We start from the raw sequence: 9,719 nt of genomic DNA on the forward strand, positions 1-9,719 counted from the left end.
CAAAGTCTAAATGTCTTTTTATGGTCATAACAACTCATCTGCCTTCACGTCACTGTGTGAACACGTCACTGCCGGTAAACTCTGTAGGTTGGGCTGGAAGGTGGAAGGTGCTTTCCAACATTAGATCAGCTGTTAATAGTTTAGAGTCAGTGTGGTCAAACGTACAATATGACATTTCACAATGTGCTTATATTTTCCACTGTGCATTTATTCTGAGATCTTACTTCTCAGAATGTTTGTGGTTGAAATCTTCAGTCAGCTGTGACACAGATGATCTACGCTGAAAGGAAGAAAAGTGGGAAGGAAAAACTCCCATTGAACAGGAAGAAACCTCCATCAGAACCAAGCTCAGGGAGGGGCGGGGCCATCTGCTGAGACTGGTTCTGCTGAGACTGGTTGGGGTGAGGGGAGGAGCAAAGTAAAATAAGTAACATTTTATTATATACACCTTTCAAGATAAAATCAAAGTGCTTCACAGAAGCTAGAACATAAAACAACATCAACCAAAGGCAAGTTTAAAAAGATGGGTTTTTAACAGTTTTTAACAGAACTGCCAGAGTCTACAGATCTCACATTCAGTGGAAGAGCTCCAGAGTCTGGGAGCCACAAAAACCAAATTCATGGGCTGCATCCTCCTGAGGCCGCATTTGTAGACCGATTACGTCACAGCGACGCGCCGAAGGCTGTCCAGATTCGTAGACTCCTCCGAATGCAGCCGACAAATGTGTCCTTCATTTCCCCGAATTTGAAGGATGGGTCGGATGGTTTAAAAGGACAAATACTTTCTAAAATAGAAAGACAATGATTATTTAAAAGATCTGTTAATAAATCAACCTCGTCAGAGACAGGCAACACCAAATGTAAAACATCCGAAAATTTAGCAGCAGTAGAGGAATTTAAAATGCGAGAATTAAGTAGATGTCGAAGAGGAGACGGATGGAAGGACGGTTTAAAAATAACAGAATGATGGTCCGAGATAAAAATGTCCTCAGAACTAATGAAGTCAGTGGTTCAGCCTAAAGAAAAAACGAGGTCCAGTGTGTGTGCTTTGGTATGTGTGGGGCCAAACACATGCTGTGTAAAAAGAGTCCATGACGCTAAGAAAACCTCTGGCAAAGAGGCCGGAGTCATCATCAACGTGCAGGTTATAACCAGTCCGGACAGCTTCAGGGTGGAAACAAAAAGTCACTGAACTCCTTTAAGAACTGACCTTTTGGTTCATGTGGACGACACACTACAGTAACACAATTTTAACTGGCTGTAGTTCAAACGACGAACATTTTTTCACCATTAATGGGCAACAATGGATCCGACTTCGATCCACCACAGCGAGACCTCCTCTCCGACCGGACGTCCAAGGCTGGCTAGGAGTATCCGCCCGGGCAAAGTTCGACGAGGGATGAAAAGTCGCCATCGCGCTGCCAAGTTTCAGTTAAAAGTAAAAAATTTGGAAAGAATAAAATTGTTCAACAAGAACGTTTCATTGGTTGATGAGCGGGCACTGAGAAGCGCCATGCTCAGTGAGGTAGAAGTCATGTCACTTACAGAACTGACTGATTTAAGGGACGTAAAAACTACGGGTTCGATCCCCGACGAGTATAAATTCCACTCCACAGGGACAGAGGGCCAGCAACCGGAGAGTCTGCATAAACACTCCTAAGGAGGAGGGGCTAACATGTGTATTTCCCACTTCAGAGCAGCTAGCCTAACAACTTAGAGCCACTAATACTCACCTGATCCTGATCCGGACTCACACCTGTGAACAGACAAACTGCAGCTGCTCACACATATGGGGCTGATCCTCCTCCACGCAGCGATCATCGAGATATATTTTCACACTTTGTGGTTAATGAAGGCCGATGGTTCCTGTTGTCTTCATCATTTATCATTTGGTGGCAAATAAAGGACTTATTGTCCAACATTACATGGTTGATGCAACACATGTTTCAGAAATACACACATGTGTGAAAGACAGCTGTCGTTATGAACACCGAGTCAGTATGACTCAGAAAGTTTAAAATAGTGAATTAGTGTCCAAAACAGGAAACGTGTAGAGCGCACTGATCTCAGGAGGAAGTGCAATCAGTAAAACAATGACTCGTCGCGATAAAAGAATTATACCAAAGATTTGTGAAATTAAGAGTATTAACCATTATTAAACAGCTGTGATCTGACATCTGGATTTATAAGTCGCTAATATTTTATCTTTTGCTGGAATTTGTGACTCGGTATAAAGTCTCATTGGGATCGACTCCCGACTACTTTGGGAAAGGACGGTCGTGCTGGCTTCATGTCACAACCACAGCAGAGGTATGGCAGAGAAAACTCAGTTATAACAGTGGTTTTGTAAACTTGTGCAGATCACCAAAATAACAGATTTGTGTGTGGGGTCAGAGTGTGGCCCCATAAAGACTTCCCTAAACCTGCTGGTCTGGAAGTCCAGCAGTTCATCTAAACAAAAGGCACTGAGACTAAAACAGATACAGATGTTTCTCCTACCATGAAGCAATAAGAGCAGGGACCACCTCTCCCACGCTCCCAGGATGTGGGAGTGAATGCCAGAACACTCTGGAAGGCACACAGTCTTTGCAGACTCCTAAGGATCAAACTTCTACCATCATGACATTGATTATAAAACTCAAAGAATTTATGAGTAGATGTTTCTAAGCATAAATGACAATCAACAACCCTGTCTCAGAGTGACGCTGAAAAACTAGTTCATGCATGTATTACTTCCAGGCTGGACGACTGTAATTCATTATTATCAGGAAGTCCTAAAAACTCCCTGAAAGCCTTCAGCTGATCCAAAATGTAATGCTGCAATATTTCTATGCTGCTGGGGGCTGTGTTTCTTCTTCTGTCACCCTTTTCACTCAGTATGTGTTGTGGTTTTCTCTGTATCGTTGTTGTTCTCTTACACTTTGAGGCAGCTGCTGGTGTGATTTGGCATTGTGTCAGTAAAACTGAACTGAAATGGAATTACAAGGATGAATTCAGTTCGGGTCCTGTGGCTCAGTCAGGTAAGGAGATCCCACAAAGTCAGCACTGTTCATCTGGATGTAACGTCTGCAGTGGGAGAAACGTTTCGTCATCATTTCTTGGAGTGGAACAACTTGACCGGCTTGCACAGAGTCCTGAACTCAACCCGACAGAACCTTTGGGATGAATTAGAGAGGAGCCTTCTCTTCTGACATCTGACCTCACAGATGCTTCTGGAAGAACGGTGAGAAATTCCCATAAACACTTGGAAATAAAATAGCTGCAAAGAGCCGACATCATACTCAACCCTGAGGATTTACTCAGGTTCGTATGCGTGTGAAGGCAGATGAGTGAAGACTTTCAGCAGCAGTGTATTCTGGGAGACAGTGAGATATGTGTGAAATACGTCGACAGTTTCAGTTTGGCTCATAGTTGCTTTCCTGTTATCTGATGTCTGACCTCAGTAACGGGAGGGGGGGGGGGCAGTATGTAACCAAAGTTAAACTGACGCATTATAATAATAATAATAATAATAATACATTTTATTTAAATAGCGCCTTTCAAAGCACCCAAGGACACTGTACAACAGATAAAAACTGGAAATATACACAATGGTAAAAATAGAAGATAAAAGTTAAAACATACAGAAATTTAATAGGCAATTTTAAACAGATGAGTTTTGAGGGTGGACTTAAAAAGAGAGAATGAGCTAATATTTCTGAGGTCCGGGGGTAGGGAATTCCAAAGTCGAGGGGCAGAGCAACTAAAGGCCCTCCCTCCCATTGTGATCAGACGAGCAGAGGGAACAGAGAGAGAAAGAGAAGATGAAGATCTGAGGCAGCGGGATGGGAGCTTCATCTGTAATAAGTCAGAGAGGTACGGTGGAGAGAGAGAATGAATAGCCTTGAATGTATACAGAATTATTTTAAAATGGATGCGAAATTTGACCGGGAGCCAGTGAAGTTGCTTCAGGATTGGGGAGATGTGGTGGGTAGAAGAAGTCCTAGTAATAATACGGGCAGCAGAGTTCTGGACACGTTGGAGCTTGTTGATAGATTTTTGTGTGAGGCCAAATAATAATGAGTTGCAGTAGTCAATTCTAGAGATAACAAGATTATGGATGAGAATGGCAGTGGCGTGAGGTGTGAGGAAGGGGCGGAGGCGATTAATGTTACGGAGTTGGAAATATGCTGCACGTGTAATATTATTGATATGCGAGTTAAAGGATAATGTGCTATCGAGAATGACACCCAAGCTTTTCACAGAAGGAGAGATAGGGACCAGCGAGTTATTGATGGTGAGAGAGAAATTGTTAATTCTGGATAGCAGTCGTTTAGTGCCAACCAGAAGAAGTTCCGATTTATTGCTGTTGAGTTTAAGAAAGTTGGAGGAGAACCAAAAATTAAGTTCAGCTAGACAGAGGATGAGGGAGGGTGGAGGAAGAGTAGAGTCAGGTTTGGTAGAGAGATAGAGCTGGGTGTCATCGGCGTAGCAGTGGAACTGAATATTATATTTACGAAAAATATGTCCGAGTGGAAGAAGGTAAATGATGAAAAGAAGGGGCCCGAGGACAGATCCCTGGGGCACGCCAGTGGATAAAGGAGAAAGCTGAGAAGTGAAGGATTTTAATTGAATGAACTGAGTGCGATCAGATAGGTATGATTTAAACCAGGCTAGTGGAGTGTGAGAGAGACCAATAGAAGCTAATCTGCTAAGGAGAATGGGATGAGAGATGGTGTCAAAAGCTGCACTCAGATCAAGAAGGATAAGGATGGAGAGGAGACCAGAATCAGCTGCTATAAGAAGGTCGTTTGTTATTTTTATAAGAGCAGTTTCAGTGCTATGTATATGGATAAAAAGTTACATTATTTTCAAAAGATAAGATAAAAACATGATTATTGACTGAACTTTAGAAAGGAAAGATTTCAAACATCAAATGAGAAACAAAGAAAAACTGAAGAACTCTGATAAGGTTTGATGTCACCTGATAGGATCATTGTCACATCCACAGCATCTTCCCTTCTGATGAGCAGGTCTTATTCTCTAATGCACTGGATCGTTCGTCTTTATTGTGTCATGTTTCAGCCGTGTGCAGGAATTGGACCCAAACGCAAACTCACAGGGACAGAAGTTGAACTCAAAAGCACATTTCTGGAAACAGATCACTAACAACACAAAACTAAAGTGGGAAAATCTAATTATAATGTACTCCAGGAGCCACAGGGAGAATCACGACACTGTCACAGAGAAACACAGGGCTCAAATACACTGGGAAATAACGAGGGAATGAGACACAGACGGGAGAAACTGAACATAACGAGACCCAAAGGAAGCGAAACTCAGTACATTCACGTAGGACACAGACCTTCAAAGGAAAACAGGAAATGTAACAGACGCAGACTTGACTAGGACAGACAGAGCAACTAAGAAACACAGAGAACAACAACAGGGAGACACAGAGGGCGGCTACGAAATACTCAGAAAACTAAAGAGAATACAAGAAAGCCAAACTAAGACAGCAGACTAAAGAATAAACTGGTGAACAAAGAGAACTAAGATCATAATACAAAAACTCAGAGACACAAGAAACTCAAAACACCGACCCAGGACCGAGACATATTGTGTCTTATGTCCACGCTATCATCAGCTTTAAGTAGCTTACAAAGACACAGAAGTCTCCACACGAAGCTCATTACAAGAAATCAGAACTGAGGCAGCTGCTGAGGATCATTTTAACCCTTTAAGACCGACCATAGAACCAAGTCCACCAGAGCTTATATTATAATTTTACATGCTGTGGAGCCATTTCAAGTTGCTATACATCAATACAACTGTTATAGCCCAAATTCTAATAATATGTCTGCATTAAGTGCATAGTAATTACATAAATTGCAAAAAAGTGCAATAAATTACAAAAAAATTTAAAATCGTTTTTGCTTTTTTAACATATATTTCTAGTTAGAGAAATTTAAGAGGCTTATCCCTCAAAACTGTAAATACAAAAAAGTTACACAAACTAGTTTCCCACCACAGGAAATTTATTTTAAGTGTCTTCATAGTTTTATTTTTGAGATACACCAATTTTTATATACTGCAGGAAAAACGAAAAAATATATTATAGTGCAAATTTGCAAAAAAGCAGCATCTGCATCAAAATTAACTATTTCCAGCAGTGCAATATGAGTCCTCAGCATCCCAGAAACGACACAGGAAGTCACAAAGTCAAATATAACTTTTAAAAACACCAGTATAGGCTCATGAGGCCCTGATAGTAAAAAACTACATTTCCGCAAATTGACGTCACTTCCGGTTTCGGGCAGGTAATGGCGGACATAGGATAGTTCACGCTGATGGACGTAGGAAGTGTTACAAACAGCTGATCAGATCGGAAAAGCGTGTTTCAGGAATATTATGTTTTTGTTGCTGCAAGTGACTTTTATGCAGTTTTTGCAAAGCTATATGTGGAAGGAAACCGTGACCGAGGACAAGCTGATGGCATAAGATGTAAGTACAACTCCTCCGGTTTCATATGCAAAAAGAATTATATTGCTAGCTTATGTGGTTGCAGAGCTACCGGGATTTAAAAATAGTTACGCAAAACGGAGCGTGCCGCTCCGACCGGCTTTAAAGGGTTAATAGATATTGAAAAGTTCTTACCTGCAGTGATATGGATCCCAGAGCAAACGACGACTTTGACATCAGCAAACAGACTTTGGTTTGAACTTTTCAAAACAGGAAATAAGCTGCTTGAGTGTATACAGCTGTTCCTGCAGCACACAGCAGCCAGCTCACAATATGTTTCACCACACTGAGGTTAATGAGCGCTGATGTACAGCATGACATCACCACAGCTGAAATATCATCAAGACATATTTCAGTTCTGCTCTTCTGTCCATCCACAGGTAAATCCAGCTTAGCCAACCAAAGCAGACGAGCAGCTGATTTCTGTGGTCGGCCTGCCTGACACCCCACAGGGATTACTGCCTCCCCGAATCAACCACACCCAACGTAAACTAAGCAGAGAGAGCTGAAGGACATCATTAACACCACATCAGTTTCACTCTGACTTCACGCGCGGACATTTGGAGAGCAAAGCAGGTTGTTGCCATGACCACCACGAGGCCATGCTTGTGGTTTCAGAGCACGTGGTGTTTGACAACAGTGCTGCAACCCCGTGCAGCTCACCAGGATATAAGAGGTTTACTTCATGCAGCAGATTTTTGAATACACATGTGGTCATATTGATGTGAGTCATACCTACGTCCCTCTGTGTGTAGAAGTCCCAGACCCCCCTGTCCTCCACCTGTCCCATGCTCTCCATGGAGCAGGTGGAGGAGGGTTGTTCTCCAGATGCCTCAAAGTCTTCAGCTGACTCCTTTCGATGCGGAGGACCTTTGGCTCTGCTTAGAGCTCCTTCCTGTTCCTCATCCTGTCTCTAAGACTGAACCACAAGCAAGGAGTACTCGCACATGCTGGGGTCAAAGTTCAACTGGTTTCAACTTTGACCGCTGAGTGCTGTGACGTACCTTCGTGTGGTCACTAAGTGCTGCACTAAGTTCAAGCACACGCTGAGGTTCAGTGAACAGTTTTGGGGGAAGCGTTGTGGTGACGACACACTCGTCACCAGGCAGGATAGCTACACGGCTTTCTTCTTCATGAGTGAGCGACGCGTGATTTTACTAAACATTTGAACACAATACACACAAAGTCTCGTAGAGGATGTTGGAATTGATATTTTTTATATTGTCATTTGTGCTTAGAAATATATAATCATTTGTACGCTGATAATAATCACATCCTTATTATGTCTGATGAGATTCTGTGTGCACTTGTGTACCACGAGATGAGAGGAAGCAGCCTCGACGTTATAATTCCCATTATGGCTTCAGGAAAAAGACTGCGCTGTTCTGTTTCTTAAAACTCCACACCTTTAAACGTTCGTCTGAGATATGAAACATCGCAAGTTCCTGTTCTTATCATTCAGTGGGACGCTTACTTCTGCTTTTCTGCAAACCTCATACACAGTTTAAGTTCATTGAAAGGTCGCGTATCTATGTATGATATAGCTGGAAACACACACACAGAGAGAGAATACAGACACTGATGTTGTTCAGAGATGTTGCTTAAGACTGTCACGTGTATTTGTAATTGCATATTCATGAATGATTGCTTGCTGACAATAAAAAGGGCCGTAGGAGTGGAAGTTGGCTAAGGACAGGTGAAGGCCTGGGCTGACTCCTTGTCTTGTCGAGCAGTTCGGTCTCGTGTTGCAGGGGAGTTTGTGCCCAGATAAACCCAACAGAGGACATGCAGTCAGAGAGATACATGCTGTGAAACGACAGGAAGCGGGCACATCGAGCACAAAGTGGGGCACAGCCGCCAGCGCAACACTAATTTTGGGTCCTTTGCTCTAGTTAGCGGTGAGTGCAGCACACGACACGTCTGCTGTGAAAGGCGACTGGCCAACAGGCTCAGCAACAGAAGGAGCTGAGGACAGCCAGACCAGGGGTCCGTTCTTCGTACCGCGCTAAGTAAGTTAGCTGGATTTGATTGTTGACGATTTCGCGTGATCTTGGATCATTCGGTTCCCCGAAGCTCATCCGGGACTTGCTGTCATAGCAACAGAGCCGTAAGCGTAAACCTGCTCGGGAGCAGGCTTACTTTATGTAAACAGGATTAGATCGCGGCCACGCAGGTATGTCCGCTTCATTTATACGAAAGCAACAGCAATATTCCACCACTGTTTCACCATAAATAAATATTATCAATGTAACTAAAGATAATGCAGCACTTGATCCTTTTATTGATGTCACACAGATACATACAGGTCATTTCCTAAAAAAGGGAAATGTACTATTAACATTCTATTACATGTATGTGATTATTACAGATGTAATTCATATTTTAGAGTAGTAATTGTAAATTACTTCGTGTAATCAAGATGAGAGACCACGGCTATAAAAGCGAAGGTGGATTTGGGAAGTCTGTCGCAGCCATGTCCTGTCCGTATACGCGAGCAGCCCATTGCGGAAGGTGCAAGATTGATAAGGAGAGTCCTCAGAATCCAGCGTATATTGCGGGATAGACAGGATCCTTTAGCTCAGCGCGACAGTGTGCTCATAGAGAGATATCGATATTCCCGTGAGGGTATTATTTACTTAACCAACTTGTTGACGAGGGGGTGCAGGACCACCACCTGTCTTTTGTTGCTCTGCCCTTTTCTTGGTTGCTGTTATAAACAAACAAACAGATTATTTCAGGGTCTCTTTCCAAGAGACGAAAAGCAATATAAGTGATAAATATTACCATTCTGTAGAATATTCTTATATTTCACTTTTACTTGTTCCCATGTTCTAGTGGGTCCTGTTGTGGCTCTAATGTGAAAGAGGATATAATGTAATATAATAAATTTACCCTACCGCCTACTGGTCTTGGCCAGAGGGGCCGATGGTGCGATATGGCAGCCTGGCTTCTGTCAGTCTGCCCCAGGGCAGCTGTGGCTACAACTGTAGCTGCCTCCACCAGTGTGTGAATGTGAGAGTGACTGAATAGTGGCATTGTAAAGCGCTTTGGGTGCCTTGAAAAGCGCTATATAAATCCAATCCATTATTATTATTATTATTAAATTACCTACGAGTTTGATTTGTCAGCAACTTCCTGCCAGCCCTCTCTCCTTGCTTTTGCAGCCTTTGCAGTGTTCCCTTGCGTTTTAATTAAACTCTGAAACTCCTGAAATCCCT

This window comes from Astatotilapia calliptera, chromosome 22 (assembly GCF_964374335.1).
Source record: "Astatotilapia calliptera chromosome 22, fAstCal68.1, whole genome shotgun sequence".
NCBI lineage: Eukaryota > Metazoa > Chordata > Actinopteri > Cichliformes > Cichlidae > Astatotilapia > Astatotilapia calliptera.